The sequence below is a fragment of the Coturnix japonica genome, chromosome 3 (assembly GCF_054131305.1).
Source record: "Coturnix japonica strain WE chromosome 3, WE-NBRP24, whole genome shotgun sequence".
Classification (NCBI taxonomy): Eukaryota; Metazoa; Chordata; class Aves; order Galliformes; family Phasianidae; genus Coturnix; species Coturnix japonica.
In genome coordinates, this window is record NC_140665.1 from 57,514,738 (window position 1) to 57,538,660 (window position 23,923).

General features: G+C 37.4%; 1 protein-coding gene across 10 annotated transcripts in view; it reads right to left on the reverse strand.

Moving 5' to 3' along the window:
* Window positions 1-23,923, reverse strand: part of NKAIN2 (sodium/potassium transporting ATPase interacting 2) — a 483,129-nt gene that overhangs the window by 49,029 nt on the left and 410,177 nt on the right. The gene's annotated exons all lie outside the window — the stretch shown is intronic.

Below are 23,923 nucleotides of genomic sequence, written 5' to 3' on the forward strand. Positions count from 1 at the left end.
ACAGCAATACTTCCTTCATGCACTTTCATATCAGAGTCATATGAAGATCTTACTGCTTTTTCACAACTTCATTTTTTTTTTTTCAATTCACAATTTTATAGATCTTTTTTAAACATTTTTCTTTCAAATAATCCTTTTTTTTTTTTTTCATTTACATCAATAGTTACCCAGTGACTATGACCTTTTACTGTTTTCACTTAATGCCTGATAAGCAGATGGAGATGAAAATGTTGAAAAACTGAGTATGAAGACACAAATTCATAATGGAAGAGCTGAAAGTGTAAAGACATGAAACAGGTACTGATATTATATAGGATTCTCTATACCGGTGAATTAAGATTAAGTATCACTGTGAACATAAGATTTTAGGAAGGCATTCTATGCTTTTCTGTCCCTGTATATGGAATGACTTGACCTAATTTCTACCACTATAAGACAACTATCACTGGTGGAAGTGTTGATACAATTACATGATTTGCTTCTTTGTTCAACAGCTGTTCATGATCTGTTACCACAGACTGTCAAGAAAGGGTTATGAGCATCTTTAGACCTTTTGCATGGCGTGATAAAAATAATAATGTATCAGTGTGATTCATATTCATATATCTTTGAGACTTCCTAACACACTGAAAATAGAGGAAAGAAATCTGGCAGTAATTTTTCTCAGTGTTGCATTAGCAACATGTAAATGAAAAGTTGTGGTAAATGCTACAACTAAAAGCCTATTACAAAAAGTGAGAAAATAAATAGTTTGAGCTGTGACAAACATCACATCTGAAAGCAAAAAGACTATGACATAGTCATTGATGCCAGTCAAACTTGAATGCAATTATTTTTCAGTCTGCAGGTGATGTTATTTACGAATTAATGAAAACCAAACACAGATTTGAAATGGCAGAGGAATAATTAATAGTGTCTCACAAAACTGTTGGACTTTTATTGTAAATGAACTATTCATCTCAGAAAAAATCTTCTGAAACTACATACAGTCCAAGTTATGTCATGAAGCCAGATGTGGAACCAGGTAAATATTCCTTGTGTTTTTCAGTCATCACAAGAGAAGTCTCTATGCACACTCAAGGTAAAACTTGAGTAGAAAAATTCTCATGCACTGATGCCACTTACATTTCCAATTTATTTGTGACTTATGCTTAGGGCCAAATTACTGGGAATATGTGCAATTGAAGTAAATATTGATTGTATCTTATAGTCTAGAAAATGAAAAATACAGCTGTTCCAGGAGGATACCTTGCTCAAAAATTGAAAGAACTACTTATTCAGCGTCAGGGAAATGCAATATTTTATGCTCCTGTATTTCTAAATTTTTTTCTTATATAAGACTTCAGCTTTCTACACAGAAATTTAAGAGTAATTGTAAGTAAAAAAAAAAAACATTTTATTTATTTATTTATTTATTTATTTAGGAGATGAGGAGAAACTGAAGAACCTCCAAAAGATGGCAGATGGCTCTTAAAGAATGTCTGGATAATTTAGCTGTTTACTGCTTTGGAAGGTAACAAATCCTATAAGGGGACATTAAAGTTTCCCTGTATTTTATTTTTTTGTGTTGTGACTGAAATGAGAGCAACTAACAGTTCTTTACTAGCAAGTGGAACAGGAATATAACCATATTTGTCTTTAATGTTATTGAAAGTTGGTATATTTACAGAGCCTGTTAGCAACCATTTCTTTCTTTGAAATGAAAGCAAACTTGGACAATAGTGAATTTACCATATTATTTATCTGTAACCCAAAATACAGTCCTCCTCAAATAGTCCAGTGTTCTGTGACAAAATTTCCCAGGTTTAGATAATCATTTTTTATGTAGGGTGCAAAAAGCCATTTCTCCACCTTGCTTTGTCAGTGGTCCTGGTTTTATTGGCACAGTGAGAAGAGCCTCTATAGTCTCTACAGACTTTGATGTTTTAAATATAGTGCTATCCATTAGCTGCAGGTCATGCAACTGGATACGAAGGTAACAACAACCTATACCAATCCTCCTACTAGCTGTGTGCCTGGTGTCCTTTGTAGACATAAGATTTTATTTTATTTTATTTTATTTTATTTTATTTTATTTTATTTTATTTTATTTTATTTTATTTTATTTTATTTTATTTAAGGATTCTTTGCTTTGCCTTCCTAACTTACAGAAAAGTAAGGATGGCAGGTGTTTTCTGGTCTTGCAGATGACTTTCAGAATAGGTACAATCCAGGAAGAACCCCCCGTACTACTAAATGTGATAAGTCATAATATTCTAGTTTGCTCTGTGGATAATTAATCAACAGTGGCAAGACAAAAACAAGGGAGAAAAATCAGAGCAGGAATTCTTTTGAAAGCTGAATAAAACCATAAAAACATTGTCAGCTCACACTTTGCCACCATGTGGTATATGTCTCATTAAACAGGAAAAACAGAAATGACATGCATTAAAATACCTCTGACAATTTGAAAATGGGCATCACATAGAAATCACATTGGTGAATTCAGATTTTAAAAGAAAAAGCAAATTTGCTCATCTGAAACTAGTAATTTTGTGTATATCTCATCAGTACAAAAAAGGAATCGTGAACAAGATCAAGAATACAAGTAAATACAATAATATTGGCGCTTTGCATTTATGGTCTATTGTAGTACTTCCAGAATCCCTGATGAATTCACATTCTTGTAATTCAGATTATTTACCTATCATTTAAGACTCTCTGTAATTTGTACTGTCATGTGCTGTTGCCTATTATGCCACTATGATACCACAGGGATTTGATCAGTGGCTGAACTGCTTTAACTCAATTAAGTATACTTGGCAAATTGTGTGATATTCTAAGTTTCACAGAATTATTTGTAACAGTGACAAGATGACACATCATTGTCTCTTGACTGCTAACCTAGATTGGATGATACCAGCTGATAGAGGAGGCTATCTCGGCTGATATGTGTACACAACAGTAACTGAGAATGCATCATACTATTAAGCTCCAACACTTGCTTTACTGCTGTTATAAATGTCAGCTCCAAACTATGATAAAAAATTTTCACAGCAGGGCTCCTACTCACACTTCTTTGGAAGCTAAGACCCATCTTTCTAGCAGTATAGATACTGTGAAATTTGCACAGAGCTGAGAGTCTGAGTTTCTTTTCAAAAGATCTCATCAAACTGGATATAGTGGCCATTTAAGCAGGAACTGAGGTCTGTCCTAAAGTCCTTAAAAATACACGTCTGCATTACCTCTACAGAGAATTCATTTAGCCATTTGGTATACAACTCAGGGAACATCAATACTTGCTTTCTGCGAGACTGCTATGTATCTTGTAACTCATGTTTCAAGTCTGGTTCAGTGGTCAAGACCAGTTTCTGGCCTTTCACCTCATACTCATATTTGCAATGACATGCTTATGAGTGTCTGAGTTAGCAGGTATTCTATTATTCAGAAAGCAAACCAGGTTGCATATTTTCTAAGTAGAAGAGCTTTAAAAAGGAGTGATCAATAAAGCCTCACAGACCCGTAGTATAGAGGCAAATCTTGCAAACAACAATTGAGCTGTGGTGAGCACAGTTACCTTTACCATGAACTTTAACAGTTCAACCATTAACTCTTAGGTGGTCAGCAATGGTACTAAGAGTGGTACTAAGACAAAGCTTGTAACTCAATGTCTAGTGTTTATCGTTTATGACTCTCCATGGTATTTGGGTTATTGCTTTTTTAAAAGTTTTTATTTTTAGATGCCTTTCTTACAATCAGCTCTGTATTTATTAATGGTAGAAACGAATATCTTTAATTTTCAAGAATGTCTAACTTTTTTCACTTATGCGATCACATTAATACTATATTTTAATAATTCTTTTACTCTCAACTTTGTTCTGGCCTTTTCAGTCTTTTCATTCTCCGGAGGAAAACAGGACAGCAGCAGCATTTTGAGAAGGGAAGATGTTTGAAATGTGCCTCTAAGGAGTTTACTAATTCCAACACAGATATTATGAGTTATTTTCAAGAGGAAATTTGGTTGGAGTTGATAGTCATTAAACTGCTTTGTTTGGGTACGTTTGCTAGTCTGTAAGCGAAGGTGTGGCCAAATGTAAGTACAAACAGCCTGAGATGTGCAACTCAAATTCTCCAAAGAAAACCAATCTGCATAACAAAAAATGAATGAAGTTCTCATCCTCAGAGTCACAGTGCTACCTGAGCCATGCTTCCATCCTATCCCATACAAAACTGTTTCTTGTTATTCAGAAGACCATTTCCAACCCAGTTATAACATTTGTCTGTCTAGCTCACTGCCTTGACATAACTGAAAGTGGGTGCACTGAGACTAAAACAGAAGAGATGCAGTCTGGACAGCTGACTGATGGTGTGAGCCTGTAGCTCACTAAGTGGTACCATTGCAACGTGAAAGTCTGGTGCAAGGGACTTATGCTATTTCGAAGCTACAAATGAAAACAAATTGAGTCCACATACTGTAGCGAAGCAAATCAAAACCCTTAACATTTGTATTAATTGCTGAAAGCAGACAGTGTCTGGGAATCAGAAGAGAGGGGTGAAAATTCAATAAATCTTCAAACTCAACTTTGGAAATTACCCTGGGTTTTGGAAGTTAGTCTAGTAGGACTCCTTTTCAGAAGTACAGTTCTATCAGGAAAAGGATCAGTCTGAGAAGTATATTCTAGACTTTTGTTAATTTTTCTTTGGCCTTTAGCCAAATGTTGCTAATTGAAACTCTAAGTACCATTTCACTTACTTTGATACCCACAGAGAATTAAATTGTCTTTTTTATTACAACTGATGTTCTTAGACTTTTTTCATCTTTCTATTCAAGGCTGAAATTAGTGTAATATTTCTAGGATCTTTGCTGAAAATTCTGAAGTGCCTCTATTCCAGCACATACAGCTTAGGAAACAAACAGAAGAAGCTGGAAGCCACTGTGTTATTAAAAAACCATGACACTGTTGCTGTCACTGAAACCTGGTGAGATTATTTCTACAACAGTGTGGATATCAACAGCTACAAGCTGTTCAGAAGGGACAGGCCAGAAAGGAGAGGAGGAAGCATTGCCTTCTACTTCAAGAAAGGAACAGAATGTGAAGAACTGTCCCTGAAGAAGGGCCATAAGCAAGTAAAAACGTGGGTGACAGTTAGAGACTGATGTAACAAAAGGAGCCTTGTGATTGGTGTCTACTAAACGTTGTCTAATCAAGTGGAACATGTTGAAGTCTTCTTCCACCAGCATCAAACCTTCTTCCAGGAGGTGTCATGATTGCAGGCTCTCATCATGCTGGGAGATTTCAACCACCCTGATCAATGCTGGAAAAGTAGCATGACAAGCTGTAGACAATTGAGGAGGCTTCTGGAATGTATTGAGGATAGATTCTTGAGTCAGGAGACTCAGAGAGCCCCACCAGGGAGGAATACAATACTTGGATCTGTTACTCAACAGAGCTAGTGAACTGATCAGTGACATCACAATTGGAAGCTGCCTGCGCTGCAGTGATTATGCAGTGGTGAAGTTCACACTCTTGAGGGATTTGGGATGGACAAACAATAACAATCAAGATGCTAAATTTTAGGAAAGCCAACATCCAGTTCTTCAGAGAGTTAGTCATCGAAACCCCCCGGGAAACTGTCCTCAAAGAAAAGGGAGAGGAGCAGAGCTGGTAGCTCTTTAAGGAAACTTTCCTTAGTGCACAAGAGCTCTCCATCCCCAGGTGTAGGAAGCCAGTAAAGGAGGCAAGAGATGGCATGGATGAACCTGGACTTAGTGGCCAAACTGGAGAGAAGGAAGAACATGAACAGGCAGTGGAAGCAGGGACAGGTAGCCTGGGAAAAGTATAGGGATGCTGCTAAGCTGCATGGAGCCACAAACAGTGAAGCCACCCAGCCTGCATATTATTAGCTGGGTTGGTTTTATGGGCTGCACGGGAAAGGTGAGTGCTAACAAAGATGTTCACAGAGTTATTAGTAATTACAACATGTAGCCACAAAATGTCATTTGCAGGACTTCTGGTGTTGCTTAGAGATACATATTTTACTCTCAACAAGCCATACTTCTATTGAGAGGAAGGGAAAAAGATGTTGCGTTTATTGGTTTGTTTGCTCAATGTTTTTGACCACATGCCAACAAAATAAGGGAAACACAGGAATATTATTAAAATGGAAGCACATATCTGCATTGAAAATCAATACAGTTGTGCAAGCAAACATTTCTAACAGAGGTGCAAGGTATATTGGTAAAATCAATTTTCTGCTGCTATAGCTTGTGCCAGTTTCATGAACAGATTTTGATTTTGGAAATGTAACTGCGTGAACACTTATGGTTTTGCTGGTAAAGTTATACCGCCAGGGGTAGGAAAATAAACTGTTTCTAGAGATTCATAACAGCATTGCATGAGTTTTCAAGGCTGTTTTCCGTTTATATTTCCATGATGAGCCAATGATTTCTTCTATTTGAGACACACACATCCTCACAAACATTACATATACATATATATTGCTTGCCAGACTTCTGAAATAATGTCTGACACAAATCCATGGAAATCTGACACAAGCAACAATTCAAATATATCAGGGCTTAAAACAAGTCAGCTTTCTGATATATCAACTCACGCTGAAAGAAGACGTGTTGATTCAGCCTAATTTACTTGAGCTACTTTCTGGTAGCTTACTTTGAGTGGCTTCTTTAGTTTTAGTGAGAGGGAGTGGGAAAATGAAAGGATTGACTGTGTGACAGAACACTTAAACAGAGATGCTGACTTGTCAAATGCTAAATCAGGTCAAATGTCCCCAGTTAGCCCATGGCAGTCTGGCAAGAATGAGAAGCTTTCGTGTTTCCGCTGAGCTGATGCTGGGATTTTCCTTTCTTGTCTCTTGTCTAGGAGGGCATTTGACATGTGGTTCTGGTGCTGCTCAATTAGACATTTCTCTTCCACTTCACTTTGCATATTTCATTTATTTGTCATTTCCCATTTTCAACTAGAACTATATTTTATTCATTCTTCTATGTGGCCTTCTGTCATTAATTTTTATAAGAGAATTGAAAAAGCCTACTCTATTATTTGTGAGGAGAGAAAGTTTAATCAGTACAGAACCTGGCTGAGAATAAGATTTAAGAGTTTCCCATTTTAAATGAGCTGATTGTTCACCAATATATTTTTTCCCAAGCACTGAAAACGTGTTTAAAACTACGCTATTTCATTAACTTGTATGGTCTGAGGGTAGCTGGCAAATTCAATTATGGATTCAAATTATGTTACTAAATTGGTCTAATTTTTAAAAATGATGAATGAAGTGTATTAAAAGAAATTGATAATAGAAGTGTAAAGAAGAATCAGAAAGGACTCTATTAATTAAAACTCAATGAAAATATTCATATATTTCTTTGTTACATGAATGGGAGCACAGCTAAAAGTACATTAGTGTGCATCAAAAATCCAGCTTTACATACTGTTTATATTACACCAGATCTATTTTCCTGCATATCTGAGATTTATTTATATACATATTTCTGTTGGCATATTGTACTAGAAATCTGTTCCTAATATTTCAACAAGAGATAACTGTATTAACCATGTTTTCAGATGCACTGGAAAATGGAAAGCTACTTAAGAATGTATTGGCAACCTGTGCAATGTGTAATGATGTCTGGCTCTAATAATGTCTTCTTTTGTGTGGGTCAAAGACCAAGGTACGGACTGGATTCACAGGAACAGATGGGGATGGTAAGGTTTCTTTCGAAGAATACTCTAACAGTTGGTGAGAGTAAGAAGCATTGAGCTGCAAATGCTGTACCTACTGACCAGCTCTTGTAGGCACCTGTATTAACGCTGATTCACTGGGAGTCACAACAGATCCTGCCACAGCCCAGGACTGGGGGACAGCTGGTGACTTAAAACTGCAGTTATAGAATGCACACACAGCTCTTATTCTTATTCTGCTGTGAATGCCCACTTGGGCTCAGCCTGTATTCAGATTCCTACGCCCTGTACTGGTCGGATTTTATTGCCATCCTCCTTGTATCCAATGATAGGAAGCACCTGATCCAAGACAGCTGTTTGAAATGAGAGCTTGTACTGATATGGATTTTCACTCACACCTTTGTTGTCTATGTGATCTCTTCTCAATCTCTCCTGACAAGTTCTTTCTTAAATATTGACAAGGAGATCATATGTTGTCTTCCACACAAACTATGGTCCAAACACATATATGCATTTTGTGTACAGCTCTCCTTCAAGCACAATGATCATCTAAGAGCTGAACAGCTGCCTGGAGATATACAGGAATTTATCTTTCTCCAAAAGCTACAAGTGGAATCACAGGGGTTGGAAGGGACCTATTGATATCATCTACACCAATTTCCTGCTAAATTAGGTTCCCTACAGTAGGTTGCAGAGAACATACAGGTGAGTTTTGAATATCTTCAGAAAAGGAGACTCCACTGCCTCTCTGGTAGTTTATCACTTTCACTCAGCTGACTAGATCAGGAACTATGTATTACTACTTTTCATCTAGCCTTTTTTTTTCTGCAAAACCTTATTCTCATCAATTGTTGAATGTCTGTATTCTTTCTTGCAACTAGTGAAGAAGAGTACCTGCTCATATTCCTATGAAGCACAGAGCTGACTCCTCTGGGACAACCCTTTTCTGACAGACACATCACGTGGCTTCTGCAAGCATTCAATTATGTTCTCAAGATATGAGATTAGAATCACATAGGATGTCATGAGCAGACTTGAATTGTTTAAATTTCAAGTATTTCTGGAACACAATTTCTTTTTAGTTGTACAGGATTTGTAAGAAACTTAAATGACAACACAGGCAAAGGAGATTATATGATTTTAGAGGCTGGCCTTTTAAACAATAGAGGCTGGAGATTAAGGTAGGTGCATGAATTTAGAAATTGAAACAAATTGTTCTTGTCAAAAACAAGTAAAGACAGCTTGTACCATACAGGCTTATCTAGCCAAATGTATCACAACTCCTAATAAAACCTCTGACTGATAAGACTGTCACATAAGAAACAGGACAGTTGGTAGCCTGTGAAAGGATGTTGCATCCTGTCAAAAGAGTCCTTGGTTCTCACAGTTTAAAAGGAGCTTTTCCCATAGTTATTCTGGCATCCTCACTTCCTGCTTCAAAGACTCCATCTCTTGGAAATAACCTGTCAGGTCCCATATGTTTTTCTGTGAAGTTATCAGGCCCCCATGAGAGGGTCCTCCATTCCCATCTCCTGCCTGTTGCTGGAAAACCAAAGGGGAATAACCTCTGCAATCTGCCAGAAATTGTTTTTCTGAAATCAAGGACTCTGCTTCAGGGAGCTACAATCTACCACACTTAGGGGAAAATTACTTTGCTAAGTACAGTGCTTTCTTCTGCTGGCTACTTCAGTTCTCCATGTTTGCCCATGCATCTCCTCACAGAGTGGCTTGTGGGAGTTTAAGCTTAAATATTTCATTAAAAAGCAGAATCTGGAACACTTCTTCCTACAGGAGGCATTGTGAAGGAAAGGAATTTATGGCAAAGTAATTTTCAGAGACTCCTTACCATTGCAATAATAGCAAAACTTTGCCAGAACAATAAGCAAGCTTTAGTTGTTATATTTTTCAGTGTCTCGAAAATAACTAGCAGACTCATTAATCACTTGAAGCATTCCTTCAATTCATTTATCCAACAGATATTGTGCCCTCACTATTGCTTTACAGAGGGCAATAAATACTTTTGTACCATTTTATAAACAGATAAAGTGGCATTCTTTGCACAACTGGACTTAGTATCTAAATGATATGAGACATATATGCAGCAAAAATTACATAGGGAAAATTCTGAGAAAAAGGATTTATCATGAGAAGAAGACAACAAAGAGTTTCAAAAAGAATTTTAGAACAAAGAAAAGTTGCTGATTGGTAGGAATTATTGGGAAAAAAAACTGGGAGTCACAGTACTAGGAAGAAGTTAAAGGTGATCACAGGTGGAGTGATTTCCATAAATTCAAGAGTATGAAAAGCTTTAAGGAAGATCAGAAGGCTTCAGAATGGTTCAACAAATATCAAAAAAAGTGTGTTAAATGTGCTACAACAAAGGAACATCTTGTAAGGATACTAAACATGACTGGATCACGACTGGATGTCCACATCAAGTCGTAGTTGATCTCAAACAACTTCCAATCAGAATGAAGGATGTTGTCACGCCCTCTTTCTGTCTGAGGAGTAGGAATTTTAAGTGAAACACGCTACAGAATTTTAGAACAAAAGTACTGAAGTACTGGTCTAAGGTTATGCCAGTTGCTGTCAAAAATCTCTAACTCTTAGCATCTGTTTGTACTTCAAGTCCCAAGTACTCTTGCGCTACTGAAATTCTCTAATGTCTCCATGGAAACCTGATAGTTCCCAGAGATGGAAGGAAGATGTCAGTGCTGCTGACAATATTTTTACTTACATTGTTTGGGCAAAAGAGGTATTTCTTTGCCTATACTGAATGTAAGATTTTGAATTTTTTTTAACATCAAAATTATGCAAAATTTTATCAAAAATTATACTCCTAAGGTAGAAAATTTTACTAAAAAGCAAAACAAACTCTGAAACATGAGGATAATTAGTACACAGTTATTCAAAGATATCAACAAACAGACAGCATTTGGAAAAGCAATTACTAGAGGAAAAATGTGAGTCTGTAAATGTAGCACATATTGCTTTCCTCTGCTTTTTATGTAATCGGTATCATTAAGCTACATAATGACACCAATTACTTAAAAATTAAGCACACAATACTGCATACTTTGTATTTATTATATTCAGATGGAGTTGCTATCTGCCGCACTTCAGGGCCAGACATCCTTTAATAAATTCTACATGTGCCTTCAGTATTTTCTCTAGGGTTGTATTTTTTTTAATGCTTAGTCTTTTAGTGGGGAATCTCAGACATAAAAAATTTAAAAGGTCAATTTTATGATGAAACACGTGAGCCTGGATATTCTAAATGGCACCCCAGACTGTAGAAGCTAATTGCTTTTCAACAGAAGAACTCTCTTAAGTGCTCACAATGGAAACAGACTCATATGAAAAGCAGGATGCATCTCCTCTACTTCCAGGCCTGCTGAGACTTGTCCAGATGAGTGACGCTGTAAAAAATGGGAATCACCTGGAGCCTGTTAATATTATAATCAAGTGAAAATAATATTTCTGCTGTCTTAATCCAGCTGTCTGCGGGCATCCTCTCCGCCTCCAGTTACTTGCTTTAGTCACAGGTTTTGGTTTTTTATTATGGAACTCTATGCGTGTTCCAAATCTGGGAACTATAAAGTACATTCCCATGGTACTCTGTTTTTCTCAGTAGCTTTCTTAAAGCTTTTGTCAGGAATGACAGCAAACAAAAGGTCTTTACTTCACACAGTATAGCCAGAGATCCTTCGTGTATGGAGGTCAATTGAATGAAGTCCAAGTTTATGTTATCTGACTGTATTTTTTGCCATTGCCATTTATGATACGTAAGGGTACGAAAATCAAACAGAGAGACTGCATTATGGCAACCTACTCAAAGCTTCCTGCTCTGAGAAGGAGCTCTATAAAGAGCTAGGACAAAATATAACCTCTTGCTCTTAAGTGTCTTAAGGTTCAAGAGGGTACCTTTGCCAGGTTCACTGTGAAGTTCAGAGGTAGTCTTCAGATTAAAATCCTTGAACTAAACAATGCTCAGATGCTGGGCATTAGTTCAGTCTAATAACAGTAGTTGTCATCTGTGGCTGTCCACTGTCTAGAAGTAGATGGGATTCATTTTGTTACACTGAAAGTACTTTAACATTTGCATGTATGCAAGTTGAGATTTTACATCTCAACCACCACCTGAGGTGGCTACCAGTAAGGGTGCAAAAGACTTTGTAAACATATCTGTCGATTTTTTAAGGACAATTACACAAATAGGAAACAAATAACTTGTTCCTTCTCTTGCCTGTGTTCTTCTTGATTGTCATTGTTAAAATGAGTAAGTTCAAGGAAGCTAAACAGCTTCACAGAATGAGCATTTTTGGACTGAGAATGCAGTGTGTTGTGTGGGATTTTCTCCATCTCTGATTTTTCAAAGTGGTAGGATTAGATGACAATTATCTCGAGTAATTTTTAGGTTTTCATAATCACTGTGAACCTTCTGGCTTCAGTACTGTTTCAAAGCTCTGAAACACTGAAAAAGCAGTAAGTACTGCTTACCTATATTTTACATACAAGTATCATAGTTTTAGTGACACTAGCCTCTTTTCTCAGTCAGAGCATCACAAATCATAACAGTGTAAATGTGCACAAGGCTGTGAAAGGATGTGGTGCTTTAGAAAATGATAATATGTTTAGTTCATGAAGTTTACATTGCTGTAAAATTTTCAGGACTGTTATATTCTGATCATTGCAGCAGAAAAGAAAGCTAAAGGAAAAAACTGTATTCTTATGAGATACAGTGATGTCAGTAACATCTTTGCAATACACAAAGCCACTGAAACCTAAAATGCAGGTTCAGGCAGAGTACAAAACAATGATTTAAGAGATTAATGCTTTTAAAGACGAGATTAACTCATGCAGTTTGCAGCAGAAAATATTTGCAAAAGTTCACTGCAATCTTTGAAATATCTCTGGGTTTATCCATTCTGCCACAGCAGAATTTCTGCAGACGTCTCTAATAGAAAATCAGGGGGCTGCCATCTCAAAATGAGGTGAGCACCACCAGCTGATATAGCAAATGCCAAGTGGCTTTTTAGCAGTGCAAGCTATGAAGACTTGCACAGAAAAATACCAACCCCCTCCTCCCATTTGTATCTGAATGTCTGGAAACTAAATCACTTCCTAAAAGCAGGTTGGTGAGAGCAGTCTATTATTCCCTGACAGACCACAAAGTATTGTTCATATGGACAATCTATTTTGTATAGGCGAGCTGCAGAAGCAGTAAATCCTATTAACCTGTTCAAAGTTAGATGAAGACATTTAGAAAACAGAACAGCTATTACGCACTGTGGTGAAAGAAAACTGTATCAAAGAAAAGTTAAATGAATGTACCATCTATTTGATTATGTACAATTGCAATTGGAAAATCCCCAAGATTCTCCTATTACATGCTCTTATCCTTCAGGATATTAATTCTATCCCCCAGTCTAACTAGCTGACCATTCAAGCGCTATCCTCTGTTATGTCAATGCTAATTTTCTAGATAAAAAAAAATCAATTTCAAGCTATCAGCATTTCTGTGGAAAATGCTTATGCTTATACTATAGTTTTACTAATGCACACTTCCCCTACCCAAACCATATGGCATTCTGTGTGTACAGACCACTCTGGAGATTTACAGTAATTATGTCATGATGTGCTTATTGTTATGGATTCAGCAGCCTTTCTGCGTCTCTACCTGCCTTGTTCAAGAGCAGCTGCTAGCTTCAAGCTGTTGCCTGCCTCCAGCAGCAGAAGCGGAATGATGAAATGCTTTCCAGGAAAGACATGTTTTGAAGCAGACATACTGACAATAAACCAATTCACTAGGGAAGCATAACATTGACTGGATAAAAGTCGAGTAATGATTCTATGATAATTTACTGAAACTGGGTGCAATTTGCTTTAAAATAAAAATTCCCTTTGCTGCTGGTATTGGACTTAGAGGCCTTTAACAGATAAAAGTGTGGCATTTGCTTTTATGAAGTAACTGATCTTTAGAGATTCATTAAACCTCATTATTTCATCTTATGCATAAGTGACTATTAATACTAACTCACTGAATGAGAGGAATGGGAAGAACAGTGTTGTCAGAAACAAGGCTCATCAGTCCTCTACCATGCTTTTTCCCTGCTTATTGTGACTGAATACACTCAATTCACTTGCAAAGGAAGGCCTAAATCTTCTGGTAAAATGGGGAGCACTTAAGACAAGACTGCTTAATATACTTCTCACTTCTGTGTCTGGTTTTCATTATAAGCAAGCAGTAAGGATTCAGGCCACCTGCCTCCAGCTTTAGTGGGAGCTGCTTGTTGAGAAGCCCCAAAGGATCCATCCCACTGTTGCCTGTTGTGTAGCCACTTCCCAACAGAGCACATCTTTGACCAATTTACCTATACTGGAGGCAGGAAGTTTTATTTCCCAATTTTGTTTTCCTAATATTCAGGAGGAGAACATGTGGAAAGGGAAACAGTTAACTAATAAGGAAGAACAATAGGTGCAAAAACATCAGAGGTTGTGCTGCTGTGCTCTTATTACATCGTCCTTGCTGGAAATGGCAGCTATTAATATTTTATTGACTTGAACCTCTAGGGTAGACTCCAGATGTAAGTATTTGATCTTTGTCTACATATAAGGATATATAAATATTGTTGTGTCAATGTTGAATTCTCACCTATGGCAACAGTCATTATTGGCAGACAAATGCACTTATGATTTTGTAGATCCTTTATTTCCTCAGCTTGTAACTAAACACACACGAGTAATCTGTTCAAAGAAACCCCAGGCATCCAAAAATAAAAATAAAGCAGAGGCAAAGGCCCAGTGTTTCATTTTTTACTTGTATATGTTAAAAATTAAGTATTTCATTTACATTAACATGTACGTTTTGAGAGACTGGAAGTTAAGAAAGCAAAGCTCAAGGCTAGCATTAAAAGAATGATGCGTGCTAGGGAAAAATCTTCTCTACTGGTTATGAAAATGGGAATTGCTTTATGCCAATCACTTTCAAGCAGTAGGAAACAGAAAAACTGCTGTCTCAATAGTACTGCATTTTAGCTGAATGATACTGCTAAGGAACACTATAGTTAGTCTCCTATAGATAGTCCACTATAGATAGTTTCCCCCAAACACATCAGCAGTGTGCTGTCTAACTGTCCAACCAGAGCTGAGAGTAACATCTACTGAGGAAGTGGTGAGGTTCGGCTGATGTTTACTGAACATACGTACAAAGAGCAGATTATCTCTGATTTCAAGAGAGAGTAATTTTTTTCACTTGGATGAAACAACGATGTTTTTCAGAAATGAGTATTACCTGGAACTTAAAATCTGTTATTCATGTGAAAGCTTCAACAAATTTATGAGAAAAAAAAATAATCTCTGGCTCTTCTCTCCTTATACTACAGCACAGTAGAAGTCAGAGGAGCTAAAAGTCCTTAGGACATGTCTGCAGAGGATTATACTTACTACATAGTACTGCATAGACTTTCACTTGCTATGCAAGTGGTAGAAAATTGAGGATTTTTCTATAAATAATGACTATTTGACTCCATGTTACTAGGTTACAATTCATGTTCTTTTCCTGGACTCTTGGCTCAAAAACTAGCTACAGACCTGGCTAACACTGATATTACTGCAACTGTAGGTATCTTGGATCTTATGTACACAATTGCCTTGGCATGGTGGATATATGGAGGGGTTCTAGCAAATGAAATAACCTACAGTCTAGAGTAACCTCTTCTGGCCTAGAGGCCAAATGGTATGGCATTGCTTGTGCTCACATAAAAAAGCTCTTTTCAAATCCAGAACAAGGCAAGCGGATCCCAGCTGCGCATAGGGATGCTCCCTGGTTTCCACATGACCTGCCCCCATGCCTCTAAGTTGTTTGGGAGAGTGAGAGCTGGTCTGGGCCAAATGAATGACATCCACTATAGCAGGCGTTAAACTGTCTCAGACAAAATGTAGTGAATGTGCAGAGCCCAAGGAGCCAGCTAAGAAATCTAGCAGGAAGCCAAGTACCATGTTATTTGGCACTTGCTGCACGTTAGATGAAGTTCACTGACACTGTCACATTAGGACAAAACATTTTAGGGCTGACGTATTTTCCAAGAGTCCTGTTTCTTCAGAAAATTCCCAGTCAGCCTGACTTCTGAGATTGCAATGAGAAACCTCAATCAACAAAAATATTAGGAGCAGTTTTCTGATCTCACTTTCTTGACCTGCCTAGGACACACACTCCAAGGGCCCAAGGGCATATGGTTACCTAACAGAAAAGTTACGTACTTATCTGGAAGGCAATAGACTTACTACATAGTCTTTGCTGGGAAGTAGAGAAAAAATTTTACAAGGTACATAATGTAATAGTACTTAATGTTCCTATTTAACATGCTCATTAAGTTCATCTAAATGCTTCTAAGATTCCTATTTTCCCTAGGAATAGTTAATGTTTTTAGTGGAGTAGTTAGTTACATCAAAAACATCTGAAATTCTTATAGAAATTGAAAATTACATTGAATTTTAGAAATATAGCAATCAATACAGGTTCAGTTGCAGTTGCTGTGAGTCACAGAACTCACATTATTTGTCTTTGGAGAATTTGGAGCACAGAGCAGATTTTCTGTACTGTGGCATTATGACCAGGATTGTCATGACTAAAGCTGCACAATAGGTAATTTTACATTTTCAGAGATAAATCTATACTTTCACTCGTTCAGAAAGCTGTGCTACCAGCACACAAAAGTGAAATGTGAAGTATACTATATAAAGTGGAATAGACGAATTTCAGCAGATATGCGAAACCCTTGCCTGGAAGACAGCTAAAGCATTGGTATTTTCTGTGTATTTGGGGGTGAAAATATCTCCATACCAAAGTCCCTTGCATACATTCCGGAAAGATTACCCTAACTCATGAATTGAGAGCACTTATTTCCAGAATGGAAAATGTCCTTTATGAGGTGTGCAACAAAATGACTAAATATGAGCTTTCACTTGTATGTGAAAGTATAAGGCAGTACTTTAATGTTTGAAAGAATACTGAGCAGAGAAATGTGGGGGTAAATCTGTACTGTGGCTTTTTTTAGACATCTAAATAGCAGTGTTCCATGTGACGATTTGTGGCATCATAATCAGCTTAAGAATACAGAGGCTTATGATATTTATTATTATTGTTATTCAGCTTAATATTATTCTTGCATCTAAAGCAGATGTAATTATTATTATTATTATTTTACTATGCAAACTAATTATATAGAATATCCACAGAAAGCAAATGGTCAAGGCTCTTTCTCCAGTCTTCAAAAGACGCAAAACATTAAAAAGATAACCAAAACTAGATGAAATGACCCTAAATTCAAGCCTTTGAGCTGTGTATAGCAGGAAGTAGTTTACTTGCAGCTCTTTCGCTATAGCAGTGTCACAAAATCACAGCAGAACTGTGCTAGTACAGGAGCTGAAGAATAATTTAAATCCCAGGTGTACAAAAAAGAAAATCAGCGAGCCAGCAACTACAGGTAACATAGCACCACCAGCATCACATAGCCCCGAGACAGCCATGAGGCACTGAACCTGGGGAACTGCAATCTCATTGCTGCATCATATAACTATTTATCCCTACAGGGTCAGGCCAAATCAGAGTCCCCTGTGTGAAGGAATACATATGAGATGGTCAAAACAAATTCTCGGGAAACTTCCCTCAGGCCTCATAGTAATGACTCTAATGTTCAGCTCTTGATAATCACAACTCTGTTCCTGCCCAAATCACATTCACCATTTGCCTTTGCTTGTGTCAGAGCATCTGTGAGAGTTGGAACTGCTTTTTCCAGTCTCAGCTCATGCTGGTGCTGGTGCCTTTCAATCCATCAGGGAAATGAACTTCTCAGAGAAAATCCTATGTGCACTGGCCTTGTATCTCTATTTAAAGTTGACATCTCTCCACTGAGTTGGAGCAAACTTATTTTCAGAAAATTATCACACAACTTAGCTGCGTATGAGCCCAGTTCATTAAGAAGGAAAGCTTCTAGGGAAATGAATGAGTACAATTCCACTTACAAAGCTCCAAGATAATTAAAAAAACAGTTTATGCTTTGATGTGTACAATTCTGTTTTCTGCAAGTACTGGTAAAGAAATGCAGGTAAAATGTGATAGAAGCAACCACAGAGAATGTATGTAAGCATAAAGATGACTCTTTCATTAATCCTTCAAAACTATTAGCATAGTCTAACATTATTGTCAAACAGAGAAACAGCAAATATGCTCTAATCTGAGGCAATGTCAAAGACGCCTTAACCAGATGTTGTACCTCTGCTAACATGGCATGACAGTGTTATTAAATTAGCACTTTAAAACAATTCATACCCATAGTACAGATTTTGCCCAATCTTGCCGTGAGAAAACACACTTTCTGAAAGTACAAATCTGTATTATTAAGAATCAATTTTCCCTCAAACTCTGTATTGCCCTAGAAAGGAACTCCACTTTAATTAAATAATGTTATTTTTTCCCGTTAGGTTCAAAGGGTCAAAATTTGATTACATGAACTCTCGTCTCCTTTTTCACCTATAAATACTCTTACCATTATTCTTGCACAGGACGAAGCAACCAATGTGCAAGGTATGTGCATAAGTATGTATATGCAGAAGAGGTCAAAAGGGTGACAGGGGAAGAAAATGAGCAAGAGTAAATCTGAGTGAGAGCTTTTGTGTGCAAGATGTATTTCCTGAACAAATGAAGAGTTTTGTGTTGGCTTGAAAGGAAAAAGGCATAAGGCTCTTACTGCAAGAGGATGTAATATATGCTACTCATGATCAACACAAAGGAACCGAGAAATGGGAAATTAAGAATCCAATGTCAATTTACTGCTAAGCATATCTGACACATACATATTAAGCATATCTTATTATGCATATTTGGAACACAAAAATTGAATGTGCTGTATAATTATTAGAACCCAAAGCCTATATCAAGCTGTGGCACTTCCTAAAGGATAAATGTTATCCATCTGAACTCATTTGAAGACCCTTTACACAGTACAAGCTTTCAGATGATCCCTGGCCCTGAGTCTTTGTAGCTCTGACAAAAGGACCTGGGCATCTACTTTTCAGCATTTCAAGCAGGAGTATCCAGGGCCAACTGTTTGTTTTCACTCATGAGTATTCTGGGACTCAGATAATCTTGGTCCTTCCCTCATTCCTTAATGGTATGGCTACTTTTATTTTTCATGCATTAGTATGACTCCTTCCCTCTTCTCCTCTATTTCACTATTTTGCTCTGCTCCTGTCATATAGTCTGTCTTGATACATTCATTGCTCACTTCTTTTAGTCCTGCTCCATCATTTGCTGGAGTCTCTAGTGAAACTGCAGGTCTTTCACTCTGCTCAGATCTTATCAATATCTTCCTACTCCCCCCAAAAAAGAGAATATACTTCTCCCTACAGAAATCTCATTTTCCTTTCCTGCTCTAAACGCTGTAATGTGCAAGCACATCATTTCTCTAACTTCTGCTGTTCTGCTTTCTCTGCACTCTCTCCTCATCACTCACCCAGTAAATCTGCTTCCCTACTTGACATGAGACTATAATGTCACCTGTGCTGTGCTAACATTAAGGTTTTTGAGAGTACCTTATTCTAATTAGTATTAATCCTTCAGAGAAGCAGGAACTGTTACTGCTTCTCTGTTGTTCTAAGGCTACTTTAATATAATACTTGATTACTTTGCAATGTTTTAATGGAATTATCCTGTCAACATCTTTCTGACGTATTTAGGAACTATTGTTTGTGTAGTACAGAAAAAAACTGGCACAAGTTAAGCATCCTACCAAAGGTTGTACTGTAAATCTACAACAAAGCAGAGATTTTGAAGCTGGCGTCCTAACTGCTCAGCTTTATTATTGCCTCTTAATAGCACAGTTATGTTTCATGATGTTTTAAATCAATCTGACAGCATTGTAGCTTGAAAAGTATTACAACACAGACTTTGCAGAATACCAAACAGTTTACAGTCACTGTAACTAGTACGGATGGTTAATTACACATTACAAATTTTAAAGCATGAAATAATAATTTGAACGACTGCATAATACATATGCTCAGGAAGGAACAGAAAAGAATTAAGACTAATGTACAGCACATAAAAGTCAGTGAAAAAGACCACTATGAAAATGGTCAATACTTTCATGCTTACTTAAGGTTTTATTTATTTAGCATCAGAGCTACCATCAATAATACACAGTATGTAAGAAATGCTTGTCCCCTACTCATTAAACTGGAATAATGTTGCACACTTTATCTCTTCAATGTCAGTATTACTAAATTGGCTGCTCTGAAAGTAGTGCCTCCTCTTTATTTCTGTGGAAACAACAGCAGATACAAAGAGTACAATAACACCATCTGATAAAGCAAATTCTCAGCTACAAAATACCATTCCTCAACATACTCACCAACATTAGCTATGGATTTTCATCATCTGTATGCAAAAACCTGCACCAGTGGAGGTAACCCACTCTTGCTGTCACCACTACTGAAAGACATCACTCACTGCCTCAGTGTGCTCACATCCACTGTTTGGTCTCCATACACATTCAAGAAGTGTCAATGAATGACAGTGGGTGCCATTTTTTCCACATGAAGGTATTCAATGGCATGCCTTTGCTTCATACACACTTTCAAGTCAGACATCAGTTTGTCAGACTGCCCCTCTGCTGCTGTCTGTCACATGCAACAACATGTAATGGAATACTGGTGGGAAAGTCGCCCATATTGGTTACGACATCATGGGCAAACATAATGAATTAGGAGGCATTATTTCAGAGCAACCCTCACAAAATCAAATTGGTTGAGGTGATTCCTTCACATTAGTCTTATTCCCATAGCTCAGCCACTTAGTTCCACTCAAATTCATAGACTTGTGAATGGGTAAGTAAGGAGCAAAAGACAATCATAATAAATGCTTTAAATCCTGTGTTGCCAAATAGATATATAATTCTGTCAAACTTATCACCATTAATGATCTTTTATTTGCATATTTTGGTCTATATTTTGGTCATATTTGATCTACAAATGGATTTTAAGTTGTCTACTTTTGCAAGAACAGCCTTGTGGGAGTTGGAGCAGGTCATACATATAGTGCTGAATGCAGGCAGAAGGAAGATGTAGAGAAACTACAGAAGCTCTGCTTTTGTATGAAATGCAATTACCATTATTATATTTATTTTTTTTTAGATACTAGGTATCATCCACATTCAGAGGTTTTTTGAGAGATGTAATGGATCTCTATCTATGCAAACATTACAGTCTTATAAATGAACATGAACAATTTAAGAATGCTTTTCTCACTGCAGCACTTGGGAAGAGGCAGAGAAAAGAAATGACTTTCTCAAGGACATTATGGTAGGCTTGGAAACAGAACCAATTGATCTGAAGCACAGCTCAGGGCCTGAACTGAAATAATTTCCATTTGCTGTACTAAGATGAGTTCAATAAAAAGCCCAAGTGAAGAAAACTGTACACTGGGTCTGTAGCTAGAATTAGACATTGATGCATGTGAGTACCTGTGAGACTGTAAGCTTGAGACCTTTTCTTGGCCACAAGATCAAAAAAAAAGGTGCATTTTCTATTAATATATGAAGCTCACGCCCTCTTTAAACACTGACATTATGTGCCAAGGTTAGCAGGGGTGTGCAGTCTTCATTGTACCTCCCGAAGCACCATCTTCCCATGGTTTTCCTCCTGCTTTTCTCTAACTGTCTGGGGGTTGGTGGGAACTTTCACTCAGCCTCCGCTACAAACACAGTATGCTGAATGCAACTCAAGTTTCACAAAACAGCACCAAATCAAATTTTCATTAGTACTACTGACCTCATTCTTTACCTGGAAAAGTCATCTCCAGAGATTAGTAATTTATCTATCTTAGATAGCCAAGGAGTTCTGGAAATGAAATAGCTTCTCTGATGTAAGCAGTAAGAATCAATATCCATTAAGGCCATAAGGACGCTTTAAAATATGAAGCATATGAGTATCCAAGTCATGCCATCAGCAGACCAATTAATTTTGGTAATACGTAGGCATACAGGACAAGACGAGCTATGGTCCTCACAAAGAACTTCAAGTGGTCCAAGTACTCAGAAGTCACAGCTATGCAAATGAAGTATTCCTGAGAGAAACAAGCAAAGGGGAGGACTTGGCCTGGTATGTGAGCATAAGCTTCAGGGACAAATGGCTTTGTGCAACAAGGCAAACTGATAAGTCATGGCCCAAGTGATGTATTTTTTGACCACATATCAGCACAGCTGATTAAAAATTACTGTTGGCAAAATTCAATGACACCTCAGATGTGAAGCCAATTCTTTCTCAGACACATCTATGGCATTCACCAAGAACTGAGGAAGGTAAGAATCACTCAGTAGAAACACTGTCCGCAGAGTTTTTCCCAAACCTCTGGTTTTCACACAAAATGGAACAAATCCTTCCCTTAGCAGTCCTGTTCAGTTCCAAACAGCTGCCTGCTGCAAGTGGTGCCCTAAAAGTATGTTTACATATTTTGCATCACTTCAGGCTGCAAAGCTGCACTTTGCATAGATCTTCACTCCACTTTCTCCCTTTCTCATGCTAAGCCACGCTCTTTAGCTTGCTGGAAGAAGATGTTAAGACACACAGACAAAGTGATAGCACCAAGGCTCAGCTCAGTCTAAAAGAACCATGTCAGAAGTATTGCTATGGAGCACAAAAGGAAAAGTGACAAGCATCAAGCATGGAGTGTGGCACTGACATTTTGGTGGTGTGCCGCTTGAGAAAAGACCCGTGAAAACATCACATCAGTGGAATGAAAATCAGTGCAATTAGAGAAATAAATCAGTTCCACAAAGATGAAGTGACTAAGAAAGATGTAGTGTGCTGAAATGGGAATGGCTGCAAGACAAATATAATTGTGCATTATTTTTTAATTCTTCTGATGCAAGGATTGTTTGATACAGCTCAGTACAGGCTGTAGTCTCCCACCAGAACCAGCAGATAAAGTGCTGTACTCTATGTGAGAAAGGAGAGCTGTGACTGCTTTGCAGCTTCCAATATCATTGTGCATTGTTCAAACCTTGCCTTTGCATACATAAATGCTAAAAAAGCAAACCAGGATAAGTCTTGTTTTATCAGAGCATTTCCTTGCACATATTAGGATTCAAATATTTTTCCCAAATTTGAAGCTTTTCTAAACAACAAACATTCAGCTACTCAAAGCACAGAGATCACCAGCCACAATATTCTGTTACATCTGCAATGTGGGCTGAAGTAGAAATTTTATCTAGTCATTCATTTATCCTGAGCAAAACTCATTACTCAGAAGCAAATCACCTGTGCATCGTCATTTCTCTTTAGTCTTTAAAGCCAGGTATTATGCAGTGAACAATACCACCCTGCATGCTGACGATTCTTCTGAAATTTGGGATCATTTCACCTTCTAGTTGTCCTAATTATTATTATTATTATTTTTAAGGCAGTAAAATAAAGGAAAATTATACAAAATTCCACTCTTAGAAAACTAAAATCAGTGCTTACTTGCACAAAATTACCAGCAGCATTTGAATCATTTACAATCTGGTGGTTTTTGTTTTCAGGGCAATATCTGGGGAGATAAGGTGCCTAGCAGAAAATAAATGTTCTGCACCTCCTCAGGAGAGTCTCTGCTTGCAATTCTTGAAATATTCCACAGTCTAATTTAAGCCTTTCTTTTTAGAAAGTATAAATAGGGGGGCTTTATAGGTTTATTGTAGCTCTTGTATTCTTTCCACTAAGTATTCCACAGCAAACACCACATCTGTGTGGAAGCTAACCTTTGGCACTCAGCTTCCATGCAAGCTTACCAGCAAGCTATACAAAATATAAGCAGCATAATGTTTTCAAAGACTGATGTAAGTGCACCTCAGTGGAGACAAATTTCTTTGTAACTTCTTGGCTATGGACAGTAGAAAACATCCTTAAAAAAATACCACAGTGCCACCAGTCTGTGAAAAAGCCAAGATCAACATTAGCTTGATCATTGTCATGAACTCACAAATAGAAAGCAAGTAACCAATTTGTAGGCTGCAATTTATGGATTTATAGTTAAAGTGCAAGATCTACTTAAGTGCCCATAAAAGGAAATTGAAAGGAAAGATTAATTTCTTTCTCCTAAAGGGAGATAAATCTGGTGCAAGGTTTGGGTTTGTTGAAAGCTAGTTTACTGAAAATCAAGCAATATGTTCTGTTCCAGCCTTGTGTTATATGTTACTGAGCCA